At 48.4% G+C, this 11,895-nt stretch overlaps 1 protein-coding gene across 1 annotated transcript in view; it reads right to left on the bottom strand.

Annotated features, from left to right (window-relative positions):
- Window positions 1-11,109, bottom strand: part of LOXL2 (lysyl oxidase like 2) — a 53,255-nt gene extending 42,146 nt beyond the window's left edge. The window contains exon 1 of the mRNA XM_066567237.1: window positions 11,021-11,109. The gene's annotated coding sequence lies outside the window, so the exon portion shown is untranslated. The remainder of the gene's footprint in view (window positions 1-11,020) is intronic.
- Window positions 11,110-11,895: the final 786 nt, after the last annotated feature.

Consider the following 11,895-nt stretch of genomic DNA (forward strand, 5'->3'; position numbering starts at 1 on the left):
AGCCCCAAGGCAAACAGAGGAGTCAAAGGACTCGATCTTGGAGGTCTTTTCCAGCCTTAGGGATTCCTAGGAGGGAACAGCAATTCCCAAACTCATTCTGTGCAAGAATCAGGTTTAGAGAGAGCAAACTGCTTCTTCAAAGGCCAAAAAAACCAGGGAATCCTGTCCAGGATCCTGAGGATTCCACTCCATCCTCCTCCTGAGGATCCCCCTGCAGCAGGAACACAACAGAACCCCTAAAGCAGCCACGTTCCCATCAAGAATATTTGGGTTTTCTTCTTCTGATCCAACAGATTTGGGATTTCCCTTTCCTTCCCACTCCTCCAGGCAGGCAGGAGCTCTGTTCCCAAATCCCAACGCATCCAGCCTGTCCCTGGCAGCTGCCAGAGGCTGAGGGGAGAGCACTGAGCAGGGTAACAGGGAGCAATCCTTCCCTGCTGCGTTCCTGCACCTTCCAGGCACCTCCACCTCACGGATTTTCCAAGGCAGAGGGTGGATTTTAATGTTCCAAAGCCTGGATGGATCTGGGAATGCCTAGCTGGGATTGATGGTATCAGAGCATCAGGCAGAGAAAGAAAAGAGCCCACTGAGGCTGAGAAGGAGAAAAGTCACAATGATGTAAAAAAACCCCAAAAACCTTTTAAAAATGGGAAGCTTGGGAATGCTGGCAGATACTTTGGGATTCGCCTGTTATCTTTACAATTATTCATGCAGCTTAACAAATCAAAAGAAGTTGTTCCAGCTGCTTCCAGAAGAGCTCTGAGCACAGCAGGAGTGGGCTATCCATGACTCCAGAACTCGAGATCCCTGTATTTCCCACTCCAGGACTCAAAATCCCTGTATTACACATTCCAGGACTCAAGATCCCACTCCAGCACTTGAGATCCTGAAATCTCCAGCACTTGGGTATTTCCCACTCCAGCATTTAAAATCCCTGTATTTCCCATTCCAGGACTCAAGATCCCTGTATTTCCCACTCCAGCACTAGAGATCCCTGTATTTCCCACTCCAGCATTTAAAACCCCTGTATTTCCCACTCCAGCATTTAAAAATCCCTGTATTTCCCACTCCAGCATTTAAAAATCCCTGTATTTCCCACTCCAGGCTCAAGATCCCTGTATTTCTCACTCCAGCACTTGAGATCTCAGAATTTTCCACTCCAGGATTTCCAAGTCCTAGATTTCCCCCTTCCAGGCTGGGCATTTGGACATTTCTTCCCCCCTGACTGACTGGGCTGGCTCCTTGTTGGTTTTTTTTACAGCAGTGAAAAGCAAGGTGTAAATGGAAATTTGGGAAAACATTCCTGAGTCCAATGTGCCACCTCAGGCTCTGGACAAAGCTCTCCCATCTCATCCTTCTCCCCCAGAGATGCTGACTCAGACACGAAAAGAAATCCTGCTCCAACCTGGGATTCTGTTTAGTGCATCCAACCCTTTTGTCATCATTTTTCTTTTGGCCTGTGTTTGCCAAGGAGGACAAAAAAATGAGCAAAGTAGCGAAAAATGAGGCAACATTTCATTCCTGGAGGGAATCCATCTTCTGATAGCTCCAACAGGCCACACTGACATTTTTAGGGTCTGTCTGAGAGCAAAACCAACCCCAGTCCCATCTCCTTTTCCCTCCTAGAGCTGGTTTAGAGCTCTGGAGCTCAGGAAACTTTGTCTGGGAGCAAAACCAACCCAAACCCCATCCCCTTTTCCCTCCCAGGGCTGGTTTAGAGCAGGAAATTTTGGAATTTTGTATGGGAGCAAAACCAACCCAAATCCCATCCCCTTTTCCCTCCCAGGGCTGGTTTAGAGCAGGAAATTTTGGAATTTCGTATGGGAGCAAAACCAACCCCAGTCCTGTCCCCTTTTCCCTCCCAGGGCTGGTTTAGAGCAGGGAATTTTTGATGGAGCAACTCAAGGGTTTGCTCAGCTCTGAACAAAGAGCAAAACCTCAGAGAGGAATTCAAGCCACTGCAGAGCCCGGCTTTGTATTGGAAAATTCAAGAACAAAGGATCAGAATAAGCACACTGAGGGCTCTCCATGAGAAAGGGCTGCCAGGAGCTTTTGTCCCAATAATTTTTTTGGGGTTGGAATGGTTTCCTTCGGCTGCAGAGGTTTTGTTACACCAATAATGCAAATGCAGGCAGAAATGGTTTATCCTCCAACAGCAGCCGGGCTGATGGTGAAAACAGATCCCAGAGAAAAACTGGGAGCAAACAACACCTAATGGATAAAGCAGATTCCTAAAATCCCCCTCTCTGTGCTCCTTGGACACGTGTAGAGTGATCCCACCACAAGGAAAACTCTGGGATCGAGAGAAAGCTGAACCCTAAACCATGGAGGGAGGCAAAGATGTGATGGAGAGGGATTTGGGAAAGGGAGGGAGGAACAGGATGGGGGAAATGGTTTGGAATAGAAAGAGGGCAGGGAGAGGATGGGAGGTTGGGAAGGAAAGGGCTGGGATGGAACTCCCAGAGCAGCTGGGGCTGCCCTGGATCCCTGGAAGTGCCCAAGGAGAGGTTGGAGCACCCTGGGACAGTGGGAGGGGTCCCTGATTTAAGCTCCCTTCCCAAACAAACTATTCCAGGATTCCACGATCTCAGCTGGGACTTCCAGCGTCCTACAACACAAATCAGTAAAAAATGAGGGAAAAACGTGTGAAACTCTTCCATGCTGGGCCGTGTTTCCCTCTGTCCCATCCTTTCCTTGCCAGGAGCCACGTCCAGGGCCCCAGAACTGCTCCTCCCCAGCGGGACACAAAAGCCCTGGCAGAGGCTCCGGCTCCGTTACGAAACCAGGGACTCGCAGCCGGGGCCAGCCCAGGGACAAGGGTTTGTTTTGAGCCCTCACAAAAGGATTCCTGGCTTGGAAAAGTTTTCACATGAGCCTCGACTGCTTTTGTTTCCACCCTCTGAACCAAACGCTTCCCCATGGCTCCGGATCCCACGGCAAAATCCCACCCAGCTTTGGGAACGCTCCCTGTGCCATTTGCCACGTGCTTTGTGCTGGTGGCTGATGTCCAGGGTGGGTTTTTTGGGCCTTCTCCATGCCCAAACCCAGCTGTTCCCTCTCCTTTTGGAGGGCCCTGAGGATGCTCAGGAATCAGTCCAGGAGAGGATCCTGTTCCTAGAAATCCCAGGCTCAGACGCTGCCCTGGTGCTGAATCACCCTGGAGTTTGGATTTCTCTCTGCTCTGTCCTTGGATTTTTTCATTTCCATTTTCATTCCTCTCTTGCTTTAAGAGCTCCATGATCCACTCAAACTCCTCTTTCCTTCCCTGAGCCTGACCTATTCCACTGCCCCTTAAATAAAACCTATATAAACAGGTTTTAATAATATAATAATAGTGAAATCCTTTTTCACTCACAGCTGAGCTCCAGGATTTCTCAGCTTCCAAACATCAGGAATTAAGGCTGAAACTTCAACAAGAAATTGGGGGTTTTTTTCTCCAATCCACAACACAACACAAAAATCTTTCCACAGGGGCTTGGTCCATCATAAAAACCTTCACTTCCACTAAAACCTCAGCCACCAGAGGAAAAAGACTCTTTTTCCTTCACATCCATCGGAATGGGTGGAATCTGTTTGGGTTTAAACATCTGGTGCTGAGCCTCTGAGTCACCCCAAGGTCCTGGCTGTTAAATAAACACAGGAGGATGGGACAAAGCTGGGGGACAGCAGTGCCCGGGGACAGAGCTGGGCTGGGGCTGCACAAAAGGGTGAGGGAGCAGAGTTTGAGCCAGGCTTAGGGGCCAGGAGCAAACCCAGCACGGATTTGGGCTGCCAAAAGCCTGGCTGAGCTCAGAAAGGCTCCGTGGAGCCCAGGCAGAGCGAGGGGACAGCCCTGGGAATGGCTGGGGACACCAGGGAGGGGACAGGGCAGGAGCAGGGGGGCCTGGAGGGGCTTTGGCCCAGGCAGGCTCAGCTTAGGGCAGGCTCAGCTTAGGGAGGACACGGCTCTGTCCTGGCAGCCCCAGGGCTGGGGGGCTCCTGATGGGCAAAGCTTTGTCATTCCCTGTGTCCTTCCTGCTGAGCTGCCTGAAGTGTTTGGATCAGGCACTGAAAGCTGGGAAAATTTATTGCCAAGACACAACAAGGTCAGGAACAGAGAATTAATGACATTAAATCTGTGCAAAAGACCTCCAAGCTCATTAAGCCCAACCTCTGACCAATCAGCACCTTCTCACCCAGACCACCCCACTCTGTCCTTAGGAGAAGTTCAATATTTGAACAGAAAAATGATCTTTAAAGGCCTTTCCAACACAAATCCTTCCATGAGTCCCTGATTCCAGCACCCTGACCTGCCACAAAGGAGCCACTGAGGCAAATGATCACACTCACACAGCACTAAAACATAGTGGATTACCCCAAAATCAGGTTAATTCACATTTTCCTGAGGTGAGGAGATCTGAAGACCCTCCCAGACACACAAAGCAGCAGAATTTTGCTGCACTTGGGCTTTGGTTTGGAGGATTAAACGTTTACAGCAAAGGGAAACTCAAACCCTGTTGTCACAACAAACAAGCAAATAAAACTTTTCTAATTAAACACTGAAGGCTGCAGCAGACACAGATGGGCTGGGGGTGACCTGTGTGACAAATCCCCACAGTGGGGACAGAGATTCCACCAATTTTCATGGCAAAAATCTGGAAAAAGAAGTTGTACAAAAAGCTGTAATAATCTAAAAATGTAAATGGCAGAGGTTGCCATTCCCTTTTTTGTTGTAGAATAATTTTCCTCTGAGGACAGGGCTTCAGGTGCTTCAATCTCAGTGGTACTGAGTGAAAAAGAGAATTGAAACTCTTGCACCTTTTTTACTGTTTTGAGAAGGAAAATATGTAGATTGTTTCCAGGTCTTCTACAGTATTTTCTTTAATTAAATATTTAATTAAATTAATTAAATACTTAATTAAATACTGTCTTCTACAGTATTTTCTTTAATTAACTATTCTGAAGGTGTCATTGTTGAGTAGTGCGAGGGGCAGGGAGTTGGACTCGATGATCCTTAGGGTTCCTCCCAACTAGAGATATTCTAAAAGGGGCAGATTTACCTGGGGACAAGGCACAAACTTCTCCCCCTCCCCTCCCTGCCCCCCAGCTCAGTCTGGCCTCACACAGAGCCTGGTTTGGCTGCAAACCCCTGAGCAGGACCCGGCAGAGCCTTTTCCCACTGATTAAAAACCCGGAATTAACCAGGATCATGGGATGTGGAAGGGACCTTAACCCCATCTCATCCCACCCTGGGACACCTCCCACCACTCCAGGCTGCTCCAAACCCCTTCCAGCCCAGCCCTGGACACTTCCAGCCAAGGCTGAGCCCCCTTTTAACCCAGCACAACCAAAGCCTTTGAGCCACTGGGCTTTGAAGGGAGATTTTTCTGCCTCACAAGTACCCAGAGGGGAAGTGAAGGCCAGAAATAGCAGCCAGACCTGTCTGGCCACCGTCTGGCCAAAGCCCTGGGCTGGCCTCAGGTACCAGAGCTATTTGGGAGCTGCAGAAATTCGATATATTTAGAGCCTGGCCTATTTGAAGGCTGTGTGGGCGCACACAGAGGAAGGAGGTGGACAGCAAATATTTTGTTCAGGATGTTTTGGGGCGGGCATCAAATAAAATCCCTCTGGTGCATTGATTTAAGGAATATATTAAGGTAGGAATCAGCCACTGTGGCCTTGAAATGGCTGGAAAAGGCAGGAAAGCAGCTGCAGGTGGGTCTGGAATGAGCTGGGATAACACAGAGTGACTGCAGGCACTGTTGGAAAAGCAGGGATGGTGCTCCCAGCTCAGGGAACACACAGGGAATTTGGATTTCAGAGCTCCTGACACCCAGCAGCTCCATCACCCTCCCAGAAATCCTCTAAAATCTGCAGTGGAAGTGGAAAACAGCAAAAAAGGGGAATTTTAACACGGGAGGGATGGAATCCTGGTGTTGCCAGAAGGATTAACCCCTTCCTGCCTGTCTCCCTCCTCCTTATCACAACTCTCCCACCATTCGCCCTCCCCCGAAACGCTTCAGGGTTTGGGTTGAAAAGGCCTTTAAAGATCATTTTTCTGTTCAAATATTGAACTTCTCCTAAGGACAGAGTGGGATGGTCTGGGTGAGAAGGTGCTGATTAGTCAGAGGTTGGGCTTAATGAGCTTGGAGGCCTTTTGCACAGATTTAATGTAATGAATTCTGTGTTCCTGACCTTGTTGTGTCTTGGCAATACATTTTCCCAGCTTTCAGAGGTCAAGCACTGCCCCTTCCCAGCAGGAAAAGGATGGAAGAGCTCAGGGATGGGAAGAAGTGTGACATAACCCTCCAAACACGAGCTGTGATGGGAAGGGAATCTGTCTGAGCACATCCATATGGAATGGCTGGGTGATTTATGGCCATGGAAAATCTCATCCTCTCCCACTTATCCGCAGCTTTTCCAAACTGGGAAGCAGAGCTGAGCCGGTGTCCAATGAAAATGAGCTCGGCTCAGGGGTTATCGAGCTGCTCCTGAGGGACTGGGGGCTCCCTGTGGGGCAGAGCTGGGCCAGCCAGGCCAGATTTAGGCAAAACCTCCCCATGCAGGGCCCTGTCACCGTGGGGTCACCGGTGGATTCCCCCCCCTGGTTTTCCATGTTCCCAGCACTTACCGGGCCCAGGGAATCTGCACCAAAGGGGCTTTAAGGCTTCCTAAATGATGAGGAAAGGCTGGGGGAATGGGGATTGTTCAGAAGTTTTGGGGTGACCTCATTGTGGCCTTCCAGTGCCTGAAGGAGCTACAGAAACATGGAGAGGGATTTGGGACAGGACACAGGGAATGGCTTCCCGCTGGAAAAGGGGAGATTTAGGTGCAGTATTGGGAGGGAATTCCTGGCTCTGAGGGAGGGGAGGGCTGGGATGGGATTCCAGAGGAGCTGTGGCTGCCCCTGGATCCCTGGAAGTGCCCAAGGCCACCCTCAGGGTGAAGAAACTTTTCCCAATATCCAAGCAAAGCTCCCCTGGCCCAGCTCTGGCTGTTCCCTCTGATCACAGGCACCAAAATCTGCCCTCACTCCTGTGGGGCTGTGCACAGTCAGATCCATTTGGGAATCACAGCCAGGGTGGGAATGCAGGATCCAGCACCCAAGCTCGGTTTAGCACCTCCAGCCAGGCCTGTTTTAGTAAAGCCTGGTTTGAGCAGCAGCTGAAGGACAAACGGACAGATCTCGTCGGTGGGATTGCGCCGGTTCTGCTCTGTCAGCGCAAAAGCTGATGGAGAATCCTGACCACAGCAGAGCTCAGAGGAAATTCCAGCCCCCTCACCCCTCATTCCAAAGGGAGAACATCACTGGGACAAGCTCTGGGCTCCAGCAGGAACCCAGGAGCTCACAAACGATGCTGTTTCCCCTGTGAATGTGAGGAAGGACCTGCACAATTCCCAGGCACGTTGGGAAGGGCAAAAACTTCCAACCTTGCCTTTGCAGGAGGCTTTGGACACCCCCTGGTTCAGGTTTGTGACCCCCTGGGTCACCCTGTTCCTTGTTTTTAGCTCCAGCTGTGCCCCCCTGGCTGCTGAGGAGATAAAGCCAAGATAAGAGTGGCAAAACTCAGAGGGGGAAGAGCTGGAACATTTGACAGCCAGTTGTGACTGCAAGGAGCTGCCACAATGGCATCCCAAACATCCCAACTCTCACCTCCAGCCTTGATCCTGCTCAGGAAAAGCAGCAGGGAAGGAGCCCTGCAGCTCCAGGGACTTTATTTTATAGGGAGAGAGGAAAAATCAGCTGGGAATGGAAGCAGTGGTGCTGTGGGAAGGTTTGTGAAATTCAGGGAGAAGCAGAATCCTGGAAGGGTTTGGGTAGGAAAGGAGCTCAAAATGATTTAGGGAGAGACAGAATCCTGGAATGGTTTGGGTAGGAAAGGAGCTCAGAATCATTCAGGGTGAAACAGAATCCTGGAATGGTTTGGTAGGAAAGGAGCTCAAAATCATTCAGGGTGAAACAGAATCCTGGAATGGTTTGGTAGGAAAGGAGCTCAAAATCATTCAGGGTGAAACAGAATCCTGGAATGGTTTGGTAGGAAAGGAGCTCAGAATGATTTAGGCAGAGACAGAATCCTGGAAGGGTTTGGGGGGGGGTAGGAAAGGAGCTCAAAATCATCCAGTGCCACCCCTGCCACGGGCAGGGACAATTCCCAGGTTGCTCCAGCCTGGTTTTGGACACTTCCAAGGACCCAGGGGCAGCCAGAGCTTCTCTGGAATTCCATTCCAGCCCCTCCCCAGCCTCACAGGGAAGGTTTTCCCTCCCGATTTCTAATTTTAACCTGCTCTCTCTGTCAGTTTGAGGCAGGCAGGGGATGAGCAGGGGGTGCAGCAGCCTCTGCCCAGGAAATGCAGCACTTCCACCCCACCAGCACAGCTCCTTAAAAATAAATCCACTTCTCCCTTTTCCATCCCCTCCTGCTGCTGAGGGATCCAGGCTTCTGCTCCAGGAATCACTTCAGTCTCGTGATTCTCCTGAAATTTCAGCACCCCCAGAGCAGCAGCCGAGCTCATTCCCAATTATCTGAGGAGTTCCACTCACCCAGCCCCACGCTGAGCTCATGGAAAGGCAGAGCCCTCCAAAGCTGCCGTGATTAATTCCTGGAGCAGCTCGGGGTGAGGTGACCTCTGTCTAGACTAAAGCAGATTTTCTTCCAGGTGTTTTGAGGACTCTCTGCGGCTTCAGAGGAGCCAAAGCCACCCCTGGTGTTCCGTGCTCCCGCCTCATTCCCTGGGACACAAGGGAGCCATTGATGGAGCAGCTGGGGATGATCCCTCCCGAGGCAGGGGAGGCGAGGTCAGGGTGAGGAAAGGAATTGAATCCCTCAGATCCTGGAGCTGCAGCCCTTCCCTTCCCTTCCCTTCCCTTCCCTTCCCTTCCCTTCCCTTCCCTTCCCTTCCCTTCCCTTCCCTTCCCTTCCCTTCCCTTCCCTTCCCTTCCCTTCCCTTCCCTTCCCTTCCCTTCCCTTCCCTTCCCTTCCCTTCCCTTCCCTTCCCTTCCCTTCCCTTCCCTTCCCTTCATTTCACTCACAGACAGCCCCAAGGGTTCATCCACACTGGGATGTGCAGCACAGCCTGGGTTTGCCCTGCATGCTCAAAAGGAGCTCTGGAAACGCTTACAGGGGGGGTCTTTCCATAAATTTTGGCCAAGGGCAGCCAGGGAATTGAGACAGTGAAAAATCCAAGAAAAGGGAGGTGCCTGAAGCACCACAAACTCCCCAAGCTGAGGAGCTAAAGGAAAAAAAAAATCTTCTTTTCTCCTCTGAAGAGCTCATCCCAGCTCCCTTCCAGCCCAGCATTCCTGCATTTCTTTCTCCTGCAGAAATCCCATGGGATTTCTGTCATTTCCCCTTTGGTTCTGTCACTTCCCCAGATCTCCCCCTCAGCCTCCCAGTGAGAGCCCAGAACCTTCCCCAGGACTTCCTCACTTCCAGCCCTAATCCCACATTCCCACAAATATTCCCATATTTTTTATCATGGCTCCTCCATCATTGTTCATCCAAACAACACAAAAATATCTTTCTATCGTCCCTTTAAATCCAGCATGGCTACAGGAATTATTCCACCCCAAATCCAACCCTTCCCGCTGCCCCCATTAGCCCAGAGAGCTCCAAACTGGTCCCAGTGTTAAAAAAGGAGAAAAAATTCAGGATTTTTGTCCATTAGAACTAAAAACATCAGGAAGTTCTGTGAGCACAACACAGGTTTTGTCTCTTTGAAATATTAACAGAACAGGTTTCAATTTTGAAAAATTGTTTGAGGAACCGGAATAATTTATAGTAAAAAAATAAAATAAACCTCTGTTTCAAATTCTTATTATCTTATTATTTATCTGATAATGTGGAAAAATATGTGGGATAAACATGGGATAAATTGATAATTTATGTCAGTCCACAGGATGCTCTGAATCAGAGTTTTTACCCCATTTACCTCAATTTGATTAATCAAGGGCACATTTTGTCTCTAAATTCATCCTCTGAAACACGAAAAGAGCAGGTTTCAATTTTGAAAAAAATGATTGAGGAAACAGAATAATTTCTAGTAAAAAGTTTCAAATTCTTATTGTTTATCTGACTTCCTGAAAATGGAACCTGAATTTTGTCTCTCCAGCCCAGGCAGGAGCAGCCAAGTTTTAAGCTCAGAGATGGGATCAATATGGGATAAACTGATCACGTGAATAAATGTGGGATAAACAGGAGATAAATTGATAATGGGGGATAAATGTGGGATAAATGGATCATGTGAATAAATGTGGGACAAACAGGAGATAAATTCATAATGGGAATAAATGTGGGATAAATTGATAGGGTGAATAAATAGGTGGGATAAACATGAGATAAATTGATAATGGGGGATAAATATAGGATAAATTGATAATGGGAATAAATAGGTGGGATAAATATGGGATAAACTGATAATAGGAATAAATATGGGATAAATTGATAATGAAGGAAAAATATGGGATAAACTGATAATGTGGGATAAACATGAGATAAATTGATAATGGGAATTAATATGGGATGAATTGATAATGGGAGTAAATTCTTGGGATAAATTTAGGATAAACTGATAATGTGGGATAAACATGACATAAATTGATAATGGGAATATATATGAGATAAATTGGTAAGGTGAATAAATAGATGGGATAAATATGGGATAAATTGATAATGTGGTATAAATATGGGATAAGTTGATAATGTGAATAAATAGATGAGATAAATATGGGATAAATTGGTAATGTGAATAAATAGATGGGATAAATATGGGATAAGTTGATAATGGGAATAAATAGATGGGATAAGTTGATAATGTGAATAAATGCAGGATAAATTGGTAAGGTGAATAAATATGGGATAAGTTGATAATGGGAATAAATATGGGATAAATTGATAATATGAATTAATATGTGATAAATATGGGATAAATCAAAAATACAAACAAACATGCAGGACAAACATGTGATAAATTTACAATTTCCATCACTTCCAACCATCCCTCTCCTCAGGACACTCCGGACCATAATTTTTACCCCAATTACCTCAATTTGGTTAATGAGGGAGTTGTCAAACTTGAAGCCTGGGATCCTCTTCTCGCTGCACACCACGCCCACGTCCTCGGTGTGTTTGCAGTCGCTCACGCCCCAGCCGTTGGAGCCGCAGGCGGCCAGGCTGCTCTCCTTGCCCGTGCAGTGCACGTTGTCCAGCCAGATCTTCCCTGCAGAAGCAGGAAAACACAGCTCAGATTCCAAAAGGGGGGATTTAGGCTGGATTCCCTGGACCTGGATCCCAGGGAAGCAGCTGGGTCTCACGCTCAGTTGAAAATCAAGGTGAATAAAATGGCACCTCAAGGATTGATGGATTGGGAAAAGCTCTGGCCCATGGATTTTCCTGTCCTTTATCCACCTGGGAATAAAGTGGCACCTCAAGCAGTGCAGGTTGTCCAGCCAGATTTCCCCTGGAAAAGGAGGAAAACACAGCTGAGATTCCAAAAGGAGGAATCTGAGCTGGGTTCCCTGAATCTGGATTCCAGGGAATCTTCCCTGGAATGGGAAAAACCACAACTGAGATTCCAAGAGGAGGGATCTGGACTGGATTCCCTGAATCTGGATCCCAGGGAAGCAGCTGGGCCTTGCTCTGTGTTAAAAATCAAGGTGAGTAAAGCAGCACCTCAAGCAGTGCAGGTTGTCCAGCCAGATTTCCCCTGGAAAAGGATGGAAACACAGCTGAGATTCCAAAAGGGGGAATCTGGACTGGGTTCCCTGGACCTGGATCCCAGGGAAGCAGCTGGGTCTCACTCTGGCTGTGAAAATCAAGATGTGAAATCTCAGTGTGAAAATAAAGTGGCACCTCAAGGATTGATGGATTGGGAAAAGCTCTGGCCCATGGATTTTCCTGTCCTTTATCCACCTGGGAA

Source organism: Molothrus aeneus, chromosome 29 (genome assembly GCF_037042795.1).
Source record: "Molothrus aeneus isolate 106 chromosome 29, BPBGC_Maene_1.0, whole genome shotgun sequence".
NCBI lineage: Eukaryota > Metazoa > Chordata > Aves > Passeriformes > Icteridae > Molothrus > Molothrus aeneus.